We start from the raw sequence: 12,781 nt of genomic DNA on the forward strand, positions 1-12,781 counted from the left end.
GCCTTGTGTGTGTTTGATGAGTCCCATTGATGTCTCCATTTCATAGACCGGTCACACTTTATTTGGATAGCCCGTATTTTCCATATGTAGATGATCTACCGATCAACAAACTATCTGTTGATAAGCAACTGCTTGCTAAGGTTACGTTTAGGGTTAGGGTTAGGTTTAGAATAAGGGTAAGGGTTAAGGTTAGGATTGTGCTAGGGCTGGGGTTAGGATAAGGGTTAAGGTTAGGGTTAGAGCTAAGGTTAGGGTTAGCAGATTGATAGTTGAAACGTTACTGATAGTCTGTAGATAGTCTGTAGAGCATCTACAGATGGACTATCCAAATAAAGTGTTACCCATAGACCTATAATATTGAGGAAAATCAGGTGTCAGGTGGTAAATCAACAGAAGCCTATTCAACTCTCTCCTGTCCCTTTCTGCTGCCGATACCACTTTGTTAGCACAAGCTGTTCAACATTTGCCAAATTCAATATTAGCATACTATATCTACTTCTACCATTATAATCTTAAGGTTAAGTTGAAGTTGGAGTTGAAGTGTGATAGTTGAGTTTATTTTCTCTATATATAATTTTTGCGTATTTCTATTAAGTCCTGGATACTAGTTTTACCAATGTTTTGCATTCACCTTTGCATGTCAATTCATTTGTCCATTTTCATACAGGCAGAACGTCACATTTCCAGGTTCCTCCAGGTATTTTGCATGAAACAATAAACACCTTTAACCTTAAAGGGGCAATCTGCAGTTGCTACAATCATTTTAGGATTTATGAATTCATTATATGTACCCATTGATTCTTGAAGAATATAACTTATAAATGCCTCATGAGCTTATTTGAACTGTCATACCCCATCAGAACCCAAAATATAAGCTTGTTTTACTCCAATGTTTGTAAACAAAGTAAATGTAAACAAACACTGTATAGCTTCAAAACATGGTTAGAACTATAATTTTGATATCATGGATGGTCGGTCCTTGTATCCATAGCTGTCTATGAATTTGAGAGTGGTTACATTTATCCAGCCACATCCCTCAGCTTTTTACTGAAACAGTGTTAGGGACACACTTAGTTCTTTTTTCAACTGTTGATTGCCACTGTAACACCATCCTTTGAAACATTTTACTCACGGTCATATATATATAGGTGTGTGTTTGGACACTAGTTAAAACAGGTACTGTGGTCTTGTCCGCGATCTTGACATGAGCAGATAGACACATTCCAATGTTTGTGATGAAACACTTGATGGTTCACTTTAGTACAGTGTGTCTACTTTCCACCCACGTTTATATTTTTTACTGCATGCTACTATTTTCTTTTTAACATCAGTTTGTGATATGAAGTGAACTATTGTGAAAATGCTATACAATTTCTGTTCATCCATGTTTTTGCTTGTTTGCATGTGTACACTCTTGTGAGGTGGGTTTTATGTGTGTGCATCTGTTCACATTGTTCCTGTATTTTAGCAAGATGTTGCACTGGCAGTAGACTCAGATAAACATCTTGTTTGTGAATGGAAGTTTTTTTGTATTTTTTTGTAGCATGAATCCACCTCCAGCCTTCCTTATCCTTTCCTGGGATAAGGTTCCAGGACACACACAGGGGCATGGACTCTACAAGGTGTCGAAGTCGTTCCACAGGGATGCTGGCCCATGTTGACTCCAATGCTTCCCACATTTCTGTCAAGTTGGCTGGATGTCCTTTGTGTGGTGGACCATTCTTGATACACACGGGAAACTGTTGAGCGTGAAAAACCCAGCAGCGTTGGAGTTCTTGACACAAACCAGTGTGCTTGGCACCTACTACCATGCCCCATTCAAATGCACTTCAATATTTTGTCTTGTCCATTCACCCTCTGAATGGCAGACATACACAATCCTTGTCTCAATTGTCTCAAGGCTTAAACATTTTTTTTTTTTACCTGTCTCCTCCCCTTCATCTACACTGATTGACATGGATTTAACAAGTGACATCAATAAGGGATCATAGTTTCACCTGGATTCACCTGGCCAGTCTAAATAATAGGTGTCAGGTGTGGGTTTATAACACACTGACACACCACAAAAAAACACGAAGAACTCTTTACATGGGGAGAATTGCCTCTAACATGTTTTGATGTGGACTTTATTTTTCACAAAGGTATGATATTTATCTTATTCGTAGGGGTCAGAGCCCTGATGTGGAGAGAGAATCAGAGTCCATGTGGTGGTGGTAGTGGTGGTGGAGGTTGAGAGGCTTCCAGGGTTTCTGTCTGTGTGGGTAGTGTGTACACATGCAGGCTGTTTGGACAGTTGATAACAGAGGTGAGTGTACCTGCCTACTGGGAACCTATGGTTGTCTTTCCTCGCTGTACAAGGCTGGTTGTTCTGAACAAACATAATGGTCCTGCAAACGAAAACAGTTTTGATTAGTCTGTTGTTTTCCATTGCTCAACTTTTTGACTTGCATAATAGGATTGTAGCTATTGGTTAGTTGCAGACATGTTTTACAGATGCAACAGAGTAGACATCATTCTACATTTGCATTAAAAATAGACATAGAGGTTGGACAGAGTTGTAGTGATGTTCTGGAACCATGGTGGAGAGCTCTGACTACACCCTGTTCCAAACAGCCAGCATAGAACCAGCAGTCTCACACTGAAGGCAGGGAGAGACATGCTGAGAGAACATGGCAAACATCAGAGGGTAAAGCAGGCATCAACAAATGAGAGTTTATAGAGATACATTGAGAGAGAAAGAAATGGTGAGAGGGAGAGAGAAAGAAGAGACAGAGGCCAGGAGAAAGTTAGGAGTCAGCAGCTGATGCTGCAAGAGAAGGGTAATTTGCCAACCAGTTACAGAGTGATAGAGAGGCTCACCTGTATGTGTACCCTCACAGCCCAGCGAGATATTTGGGGAGAACTATATTCTCAGTCTGTCTGCACCTCCTGTGTCTCCTGTATTGTGATGGGTGGTGAACTGAATACCTGGGGTCAGGCTACTGCCCACTGGGCACAGACGTCAGTTCAAGGTCTGGTTTTGTTTTACATTCGGTTGAGTTGTCAACTAACGTGAATTCAATGTGAAATCAAGAAAGATTTCACAATCTCATTGGACTTAAGTTAAAAGTTGGGTAAAGAAAAACACAATATCCTTAAGTTGATGACTTTTTGCAATTCCAATCAGTTTACCACATTGATTCAACATCATCGTATTCATTTTTTTTTGTTGAAATGACGTGCAAACAATGTTGATTCAACCAGTTTTTGCCCAGTGGGAGGTCTCACCATGGGTGTGCTGTTGCTGTCAACATGACGCCGGAGGTACATTTACAATAGCGGTGCACATAAAGATGTTTGAAACAAGACACCAACATATGAAAATCACCAGGTGACAGGTTCTTGTCCCACACTTCCAGAGCATTTTATTGACATTTGCTTGTGGTTGGCTGATCAGGCTTCGTCAGTGTAGTGCGTTGTTGGGGAGTTTAGAAGATATGCACACTTTAATACCACATGCCTGATTTTCACAATTTTTTATAAGACAGTAAAACCTCACTGGTGGCCTTGTGTGTGTTTGATGAGTCCCCGTGGTGTCTATTAATCTCTCTCCTGTCATTTTCTGCTGCCGATACCACTCTGTTAGCACAAGCTGTTCAACATTTGCCAAAATCAATATTAGCATACTATATCTACTTCTACCATTATAATCTTAAGGTTAAGTTGAAGTTGAAGTGTGACTGTTGAGTTTGCTTTCTCTCTCTACGATTTGTACATACTCTATTTATATTAAGCCCTGGATACTAGTTTTACCAATGTTTTGCATTCACCTTTGCATGTAATTGTATGTGTCCATTTTCATCCAGGCAGAACATCACATTTCCAGGTTCCTCCAGGTATTTTGCATGAAACAATAAACACGTTTTAACCTTAAAGGGGCAATCTGCAGTGTCTACATTAATTTTTTTTTAACTTAGAAATTAATGATATGTACCCATTGATTGTTGAATAATATAACTTATAAATGCCTCATGAGCTTATTTGAACTGTCATACCCCATCTGAACCCAAAATATAAGCTTGTTTTACTCCAATGTTTGTGAACAAAGTAAATGTAAACAAACACTGTATAGCTTCAAAACATGGTTAGAACTATAATGTTGATATCATGGATGGTCGGTCCTTGTATCCATAGCTCTGTCTATGATTTTGAGAGTGGTTACATTTATCCAGCCACATCCCTCAGCTTTTTATTGAAACAACTGCTGATTTCCCCTTTAACACCATCCTTTGAAAAAAATTGACTCCCTGTCATTATCAGTGTGGTAACTACATATTTTCCTGTATAAAATAAGGCTATACTTAAATGTACTTAATCACAGCTCTTTAATTGGGTGACAGATAATGTCTGACAGACAATATATAGGTGTGTGTTTGGACACTAGTTAAAACAGGTACTGTAGTCTTTCCTTTATCTTGTCTGAGATCTTGACGTGAGCAGGTAGACACATTCCAATGTTTGTGATGAAACACTTGATGTTTCACTTTAGTACAGTGTGTCTACTTTCCACCCAAGTTAATTTTTTTTACTGCATGCTTCTATTTTCTTTTTAACATCAGTTTGTGATATAAAGTGAACTATAGTGAAAATGCTGTACAATTTATTTGAGGTGAGTTTTATGTGTGTGCATCTGTGCACATTGTTCCTGTATCGTTGTGCGGGCAGTAGACTCAGATAAACATCTTGTTTGTGAATGGAAGCATGCACACACATACATACACATGTCAAATGAAAGACAGATCTATATAGTTGAACACAGCACAGCATACAGTTTCACCACTAGGTGTCAGGTGTGGGTTTATAACACACTGACACACCACAAAAAAACACGAAGAACTCTTTACATGGGGAGAATTGTTTTGATGTGGACTTTCTTTTTCACAAAAGTATGATATTTATCTTATTCGTAGGGGTCAGAGCCCTGATGTGGAGAGAGAATCAGAGTCCATGTGGTGGTGGTAGTGGTGGTGGAGGTTGAGAGGCTTCCAGGGTTTCTGTCTGTGTGGGTAGTGTGTACACATGCAGGCTGTTTGGACAGTTGATAACAGAGGTGAGTGTACCTGCCTACTGGGAACCTATGGTTGTCTTTCCTCACTGTACAATACTGGTTGTTCTGAACAAACATAATGGTCCTGCAAACGAAAACTACTTTTGATTAGTCTGATGTTTTCCATTGGTCAGCTTTTTGACTTGCATAATAGGATTGTAGCTATTGGTTAATTGCAGACATGTTTTACAGATGCAACAGAGTAGACATCATTCTACATTTACATTGAACATAAACATAGAGGAATGGGTACACTCCTATCAGTAATTGATTTTGTGGGTTTTCACTTACATGAATAAGGTCTAAGGGCCCAGCGCAGGGTTTCTAGTAAGCTAACATATGGAATTGTTTTAAGGTCATACCAAGGATCATTTAGCTATTTGATTGCTATTTTTAGGACCCCTGTAAGTATAACAAAATATATCAACAAATTATTTGATGAAACATTGAATTTGGCCTTACTGCTATTAGCCCATAGAAACTCATTGAATAACACATTCATACATGGCAGAAAAGATAGGCAGTAAAATAAATCAAAAGGAAGTATGTTTTGAAGTGTCTGTCCTATATCTGAGAGATACATGTATAAGAAGGTTCAGGATTCTTTATGTATTTTTTTAGCCATATTTAACCCATTTGTTGTCACTTTTATGTACTTCCATATATACTGCCATTCATTTTTTTAAAACTGGTACCGGGCTACCTTCAGACGAGTCTTGTGAGGCTTGTGGGCGAAACAACCGACATGTACGTGTTCATGAGAGTCTCACCTTTCGATGGTGGGGTCATATTAGTGTGTAGCCCAAACTGTTCGGACGCTTCAGACGTTTTCGTGAGAAGACTGATTTTCCGGATGTCTCCTGGTCTGACAAACATCTCTGTAGCTCTGACACTTTCCCCCGCAGATGCGGAAGGCCGACATCGGTGGATGTGGTGGTTTGAGACGCAGCCCATGCAAAAAATATATCTCTAGCTTAAAGAGACGGATTTTGATGGGGATTTTTTTGGTATGCTAATTAGATTTCCGTGGGGCGCAGACATCGACTCTAGTAAGATTAGTGTGCTACTAGTGTGTATGTTTGTTCATAGCAGTGTTTACATAGCTGGCCTACAGAAACTATGGCACTACTGCTCTGTGAAGGCTGAGACTGTTGCAAAACTCTCTGACCACTCCATTCAGTCCTCTTTGAGCTGAGAGAGAAACAGGCTTAGTGCCCACCCCCCTCACTCATCCCCACCTTCCCCCCTGGCCGCAGAATGGCCGGATCAGCCTCGCTCTAATCTCCATCGTTGGCCAGAGGAACAGTGGGCCTGTTGTCGACATGCTGTCCTCATACCCCACAGGACCTGACAAATTATTAACCAGCCAGAGCAGAGCAGGCAGAGCAGAGGACAGCCAGCCCAGCCAGCCCAGCCAGGAAGTGGAATACTAAAATGTGCTGCTGAACATGAGGCCATCTGTCTTGATCAGCTCCAGTGCCTGACACTGTATGGTGAAAGTGTGGGAACGTGGGGATCCTGCTGTGCCAAGACAGGGAGGCCAAGCAGCACCAACCCAGCTGTGCTGTAGAGTAGAGTACACCATGCAATTTACAACACACTGCTCACATTAATGACTACATCAACAACAGTAAATCAAACCAGCCCATCAGTATAGACCAGTCTGTCCTTGACAAAACAGCTTAACATGACTTCCCTGCCTCTAAGGCTTACACACTGTGCATTTTACCTTGCCTCCAAGGTAAATGAAGAACACGATTTATCGTAGCGTCCTACCCTCCTCCTCTTCAGTGGTCCAACCTGTTCTTCTGGACTTCAAAGTATGTGGGTGTGTGTGTGTTGGAGTTTTGGAGTTTGTATATTTATCATATATCATATAGCTGCAGTATACAAATATGTTCATGCATGTATGACCCATATGTAAATTCATGATGCTAACTATACTTGTAAGTTAGGTCCACATGAATGCATACCCTTGCACGCACTCTTACATAGAGTTGGAAATATACCGGGTAAGGTTGTTGTTTTAACCTGATGCTAAGCTGTAACCTCCATATCAGAGTTTAGCTTTTTTTAGTCTGTGACCTGACTGTTGTTGTAATAACTTAACAAACCAGTTAACGCCAATTAACGAAATTCTTAGAATCCACTTTATCTGATGTTGTTGCATCATGTCCACGACTTAGGACAAATCCTGTTTGCACTACAGAGTGGCTAACCTGCAGGTTGCACGTCAGGGAGAGGTTGCCCTTGGCACTTACCTCACAAAACGGTTTGCAGTTCAAACCAGGAATATGTGTGTGACAAGTGTGTGTGACTCAATCTCTGCCAGTGGCTTCTGCACCTTGTAATCTAATACACTAGAGTAGAGGGTGTGTGAGTTTATTGACCCTTGTGTTGTGGGTATGAGAGGCTGGGAGAGGATACTGTAGCTTGAGAGGAGGCATGCACTCTGCAATGGTGAGACAGGAAGTGTGAGTGTCTAAAGAGATATCAGTGACAGAGTGAATGCATGGGGAAGAGGCACGTGAGAAAGTGTAAAGCTGGATGAGTGGGTATTGAATGTATGACAATGTACGTGAGGTTGAAAGAAAGGAGAAAGTATAAGATGGTGGAAAGGAGAGAGTGAAAGAGTGAGTGGGTTGGTTCAGAGGTTGCAGAGGGAGCAATGATTGCTTGAGTTGAATGCCTGACTGTTGATACTGCATGTTGGCTGACGTTATCAGCAGCTGTTCAAACCTTGGGGACATTAGCAAAACGAGTGTTCCTTTTACTGTAGCTAGCTAATTCCTGTGACCTGCATGATGCAACACACTCCCTAACAGACTCCTTGCACAATAACACCCAGGACAGTGGACCTGTTTGCACCTGTTCTTCATTACATCTAATAGAAAATGTGTTTTTCTAGAGTACATTTTCATTTTCTGTCGACTTTGGTTTGACATGAAAATGGCCTTTCTCCTAGGTGGAGAAGGTCAGAGAGGAGCAGAACCACTACAGCAGAAGTTACTCTATGGTCAATTTTCTGTCATTCTCAGTGATCATTACTGGCATGTGTCTTTGTCTCTTCCCTCATGCTATACCTTGTCAGAACTGCTATATTCAAAGCTGCACACATTATGTGTGTATCAGTCCAGTGTGTTTGTTTATTTCTGCATAGCTAGTAAGAGTTGTCAGATGTGTCAGCCTCTGGCCTATGATTAAACAGGAGGCCTGTCTTTGGTCTCTTTATCAGTCACTCTGATATCCTCTTGTGGTTTCCAACCTGTTGCAACTGGTGGATCAGATCACATCAAATTGACTCATATCTGTTAGGTGAACCAAGGACAATTGTGTTGGTGGTGGGAGTATCCATTAAGGAGAGGAGAGAAGAGTCTTCAAATCAAATCAAATCATATTTGTCACATGCTTTGCAAACAACAGGTGTAGACTAACAGTGAAATGCTTACTTGAAGGGTCCTTTTTCTAGCAATTCAGAGCTAAAGCCTCTTAAATGTAAATAAATGTAATCGGAAATGTAATTTACGTAATCCCCAAAAGTAATTATTTATCATGAGAGCGCCATAAACAATATCTAGTATTGCTGCATACTCCAAGAAAGGATAAAATCTCACCTTTCTGATAATTTTTTTTATAATTTGCTGAGGTGTGGTCACTTTTGAGGACACAAGCTCAAGTACACAGTATGATAAAAATATGAAAATATGAAATATTTTATGATGTATTTCCTATTCAACAAAACTGTATGAATAAGGCTTGAAATTACTTATATTTTTTCTAAATATAGTATAATCAATTTATAAAACAACTATAAGATTTCACCTTCCTTATAACTGTAAAATACATATTTGTATATTCAGTGTTAGAGAAAATGTGCATAATTTCTAAACGTCTCTCTTGATCAAAACGTCTGCCCCATCACTGTGAACATCTCACAGAGCTCTAGCTTGGCTTCCTGAACTTGTTAGGAACTCGCCTTTGAACTCATATTAAAGTTTTTTTTTGTTTAAAATCTATTAATTATTTTAATTATATTACTGTCTATAAATCGATCTCTGAATAAGCTACAGTGACGAAACCACTCTCTCCTGCTGCATTACGATGTAAAGATTCCAGGCATGTGTGTTATTGTTGGCTGTGATGTAGGGTTCAGCCAGGAGTTGATGGACAGTCGGAAGAGCGAATGAAATGGTAGGAGAGACATCCCAGATTCAAGTGGTGTCAGATTTCACATCCTGCTTCACACTGGCAGAAGGGACATACTCCTGTGTCTGTGTGAATCAGGGCTGCCGCTCAATGCAAGCTATGGTGTCCACAGATCGATTTATAAGTGAAAAGATCGGTCGGAACCGGTACCAGAACCACGCAGGTCCCCTAAACAGGGGACTTTACATCAAAGAAGCTAAAGATAAAGATACAAAAATAGAAATAGTGACACGAGGTATAAATACCCAGTGAATAACAAATAACAATAACAAGTAAAAATAACATGGCTATATACAGGGAGTACCACAACTGAGTCCATGTGCTGGGGTACAAGGTAATTAAGGTAGCTACAGTTGAAGTCGGAGGTTTACATACACCTTAGCCAAATACATTTAAACTCAGTTTTTAATAATAGTAGAGAGAATGATTTATTTAAGCTTTTATTTATTTCACATTCCCAGTGGGTCAGAAGTTTACATACACTCAATTAGTATTTGGTAACATTGCCTTTAAATTGTTTAACTTGGGTCAAACGTTTCGGGTATCCTTCCACAAGCTTCCCACAATAAGTTGGGTGAATTTTGGCACATTCCTTCTGACAGAGCTGGTGTAACTGAGTCAGGTTTGTAGGCCTCCTTGCTCACACACGCTTTTTTTAGTTCTGCCCACAAATGTTCTATAGGATTGAGGTCAGGGCTTTGTGATGGCCACTCCAATACCTTGACTTTGTTGTCCTTAAGCTATTTTGCCACAACATTGAAAGCATGCTTGGAGTCATTGTCCATTTGGAAGACCCATTTGCGACCAAGCTTTAACTTCCTGACTGATGTCTTCAGATGTTGCTTCAATATATCCACATAATTTTCCTTCCTCATGATGCCATCTATTTTGTGAAGTGCACCAGTCCCTCCTGCAGCAAAGCACCCCCACAGCATGATGCTGCCACCCCGTGCTTCACGGATGGTGTTCTTCGGCTTGCAAGCAACCCCCTTTTTCCTCCAAACATAACGATGGTCATTATGGCCAAACAGTTGTATTTTTGTTTCATCAGACCAGAGGACATTTCTCCAAAAAGTACGATCTTTGTCCCCATGTGCAGTTGCAAACCGTAGTCTGGCTTTTTTTATGGCGGTTTTGGAGCAGTGGCTTCTTCCTTGCTGAGCGGCCTTTCAGCTTATGTCGATATAGGACTCGTTTTACTGTGGATATAGATACTTTTGTACCTGTTTCCTCCAGCATCTTCACAAGGTCCTTTGCTGTTGTTCTGGGATTGATTTGCACTTTTCACACCAAAGTACGTCATCTCTAGGAGACAGAACGCGTCTCCTTCCTGAGCGGTATGACGGCTGCATGGTCCCATGGTGTTTATACTTGCATACTATTGTTTGTACCGATTAACGTGGTACCTTCAGGCGTTTGGAAATTTTTCCCAAGGATGAACCAGACTTGTGGAGGTCTACAATTTTTTTTCTGAGGTCTTGGCTGATTTCTTTAGATTTTTCCCATGATGTCAAGCAAAGAGGCACTGAGTTTGAAGGTAGGCCTTGAAATACATCCACAGGTACACCTCCAATTGACTCAGATGATGTCAATTAGCCTATCAGAAGCTTCTAAAGCCATGACATCACTTTCTGGAATTTCCCAAGCTGTTTAAAGGCACAGTCAACTTAGTGTATGTAAACTTCTGACCCACTGGAATTGTGATACAGTGAATTATAAGTGAAATAATCTGTCTGTGAACAATTGTTGTAAAAATTACTTGTGTCATGCACAAAGTAGATGTCCTAACCGACTTGCCAAAACTATAATTTGTTAACAAGACATTTGTGGAGTGGTTGAAAAACAAGTTTTAATGACTCCAACCTAAGTGTATGTAAACTTCCGACTTCAACTGTATTTATAAATCTGCCTTTGTTCTGTATTCTGTGTTTGTTGCATGTGTTGAATGGTGTGAGATGAACTCTGATTCAGCTGTTTGGCCTGTTTTATCACCCACACCCCCCACACCCCCACACACCCTCATGCAGCGCCTCATTTCAGCTGGCTGCAGTCCAAACACACAGCAGAGTGACTTATTCAGACAGACATGTGTGTGCATAGAGTCACTGCAAGAGAGTTATTGCAAAAAGGGTCAATGTAAGTAGTCCGGGTAGCTGTTTAGCAGTCTTATGCCTTATATGAGTCTTAGACTTCAAGATATCACATTTACACACCAATAGGGAGACTCATTAAAAATCCATGTTTTTACTGTACACAAGTTAATCTTCAAAGTTTAAGAGCAACAGCAGTGACCAGTTATATATAATGCCATGCAGTGTTTAGATCATAGCCTTAAAGCTTTAGCAGGTAATGCTTCCTAGAAACTTCCTCATCCATCCAGACCTCATATAAACTGAGGTAGCCCTGTTGTGAGCAGCTGGAAAAACATCCCACAAATGGGCGGCTGGTTCTGAACAGTACCAAATTGTTGTCGCCACAGGGAAATGGGGGAGTAGGGAGCGAGTGAGTGAGCTGTGGAATTTTACCAGGTCAGCCTTACGTAAGAGGCTGAGGAGCCATGGCGAAGAGGCAGGGAGGTACACTAACAGGCAGGCAGGCAGGCAGGGAGGGAGGGTGAGAGAGAGAGAGAGAAAGAGAGCGAGAGGAGGTATGCAGGTTGACAGGCAGGGAGAGAGGTAGAGGCAAGATCTGATGAAAGTTGAGAGGGATGAAAAGTGTTTGACCGCTGTAAGTCAAAGCAGCTTTGAAAGTATAAGAGATGGTGTCTCTCTCTCTAATTTACTTCTTCTTTTTTTTTTGTAAACGTTTCACCCTTGTCACTCTCTCCCTCCTTCCCTCCGTCCTCTCTCTCTCTTTGCCATCCTCCTTTCCTGTTCTCGGTCCACACATGAGTCAGTGACAGTCTGTCACTCAGTGGGTGATTTGATGCTGGTTGATTAGAGCGAGGCGTGCCTTTCTCTCTGACTCAAGTAATTGCCTTCCTCTGAAGACAGACAGGACTTAGCATCTGCTGTGAAGAATAAATGAGGAGGGGGTGTCTGTTTTTAGAAACAGCCCAGCTGGCACAGTCGGACCCTCAGGGTGTCTCTCTGTCATCCCCAGCGCAGGTTGGGATCTGCCAGAACCATAACACTCCCAGTTATTCCTGGGTAGTTCACCTGATGCTGCCTGCTGTCACCGCACCGCCCCGTAATGCACCGCAAAGCACAGTCATTTCCTCCTTCATACATCCCACCTCCAACTCGTTATATGCCTGGAGGCAGATACTCCATTGCAATTATTTCTTAATCACCAGGTGAGCATTTAGAAACAACACAGACACGCTTTATTAAGCTCTTGGTGATTAGTTAAATGTCAAAGCTCTATTTGACCATAAATCTATTTTAGTCTTCTAAAGAGGGTAGAATATAGGGTAGATTGTATCATGTATGTACAATGCCCCCTTTGACACAACAGCCTCATCAATCTTGATGTTTGTTTTGACATAGA

The 12,781-nt window shown here is 41.0% G+C and overlaps 1 long non-coding RNA gene across 1 annotated transcript; it reads right to left on the minus strand.

Annotated features, from left to right (window-relative positions):
* Positions 1–2,081: 2,081 nt before the first annotated feature.
* Positions 2,082–3,107, minus strand: LOC121575350. The gene is made up of 2 exons (XR_006002317.2): positions 2,860–3,107; positions 2,082–2,387 (listed from the first exon to the last, which is right to left on the minus strand). It is a non-coding gene; the product is annotated as an uncharacterized LOC121575350 (long non-coding RNA).
* Between the last annotated feature and the right edge of the window lie 9,674 nt (positions 3,108–12,781).

This window comes from Coregonus clupeaformis, chromosome 10, assembly GCF_020615455.1.
Source record: "Coregonus clupeaformis isolate EN_2021a chromosome 10, ASM2061545v1, whole genome shotgun sequence".
Lineage (NCBI taxonomy): Eukaryota > Metazoa > Chordata > Actinopteri > Salmoniformes > Salmonidae > Coregonus > Coregonus clupeaformis.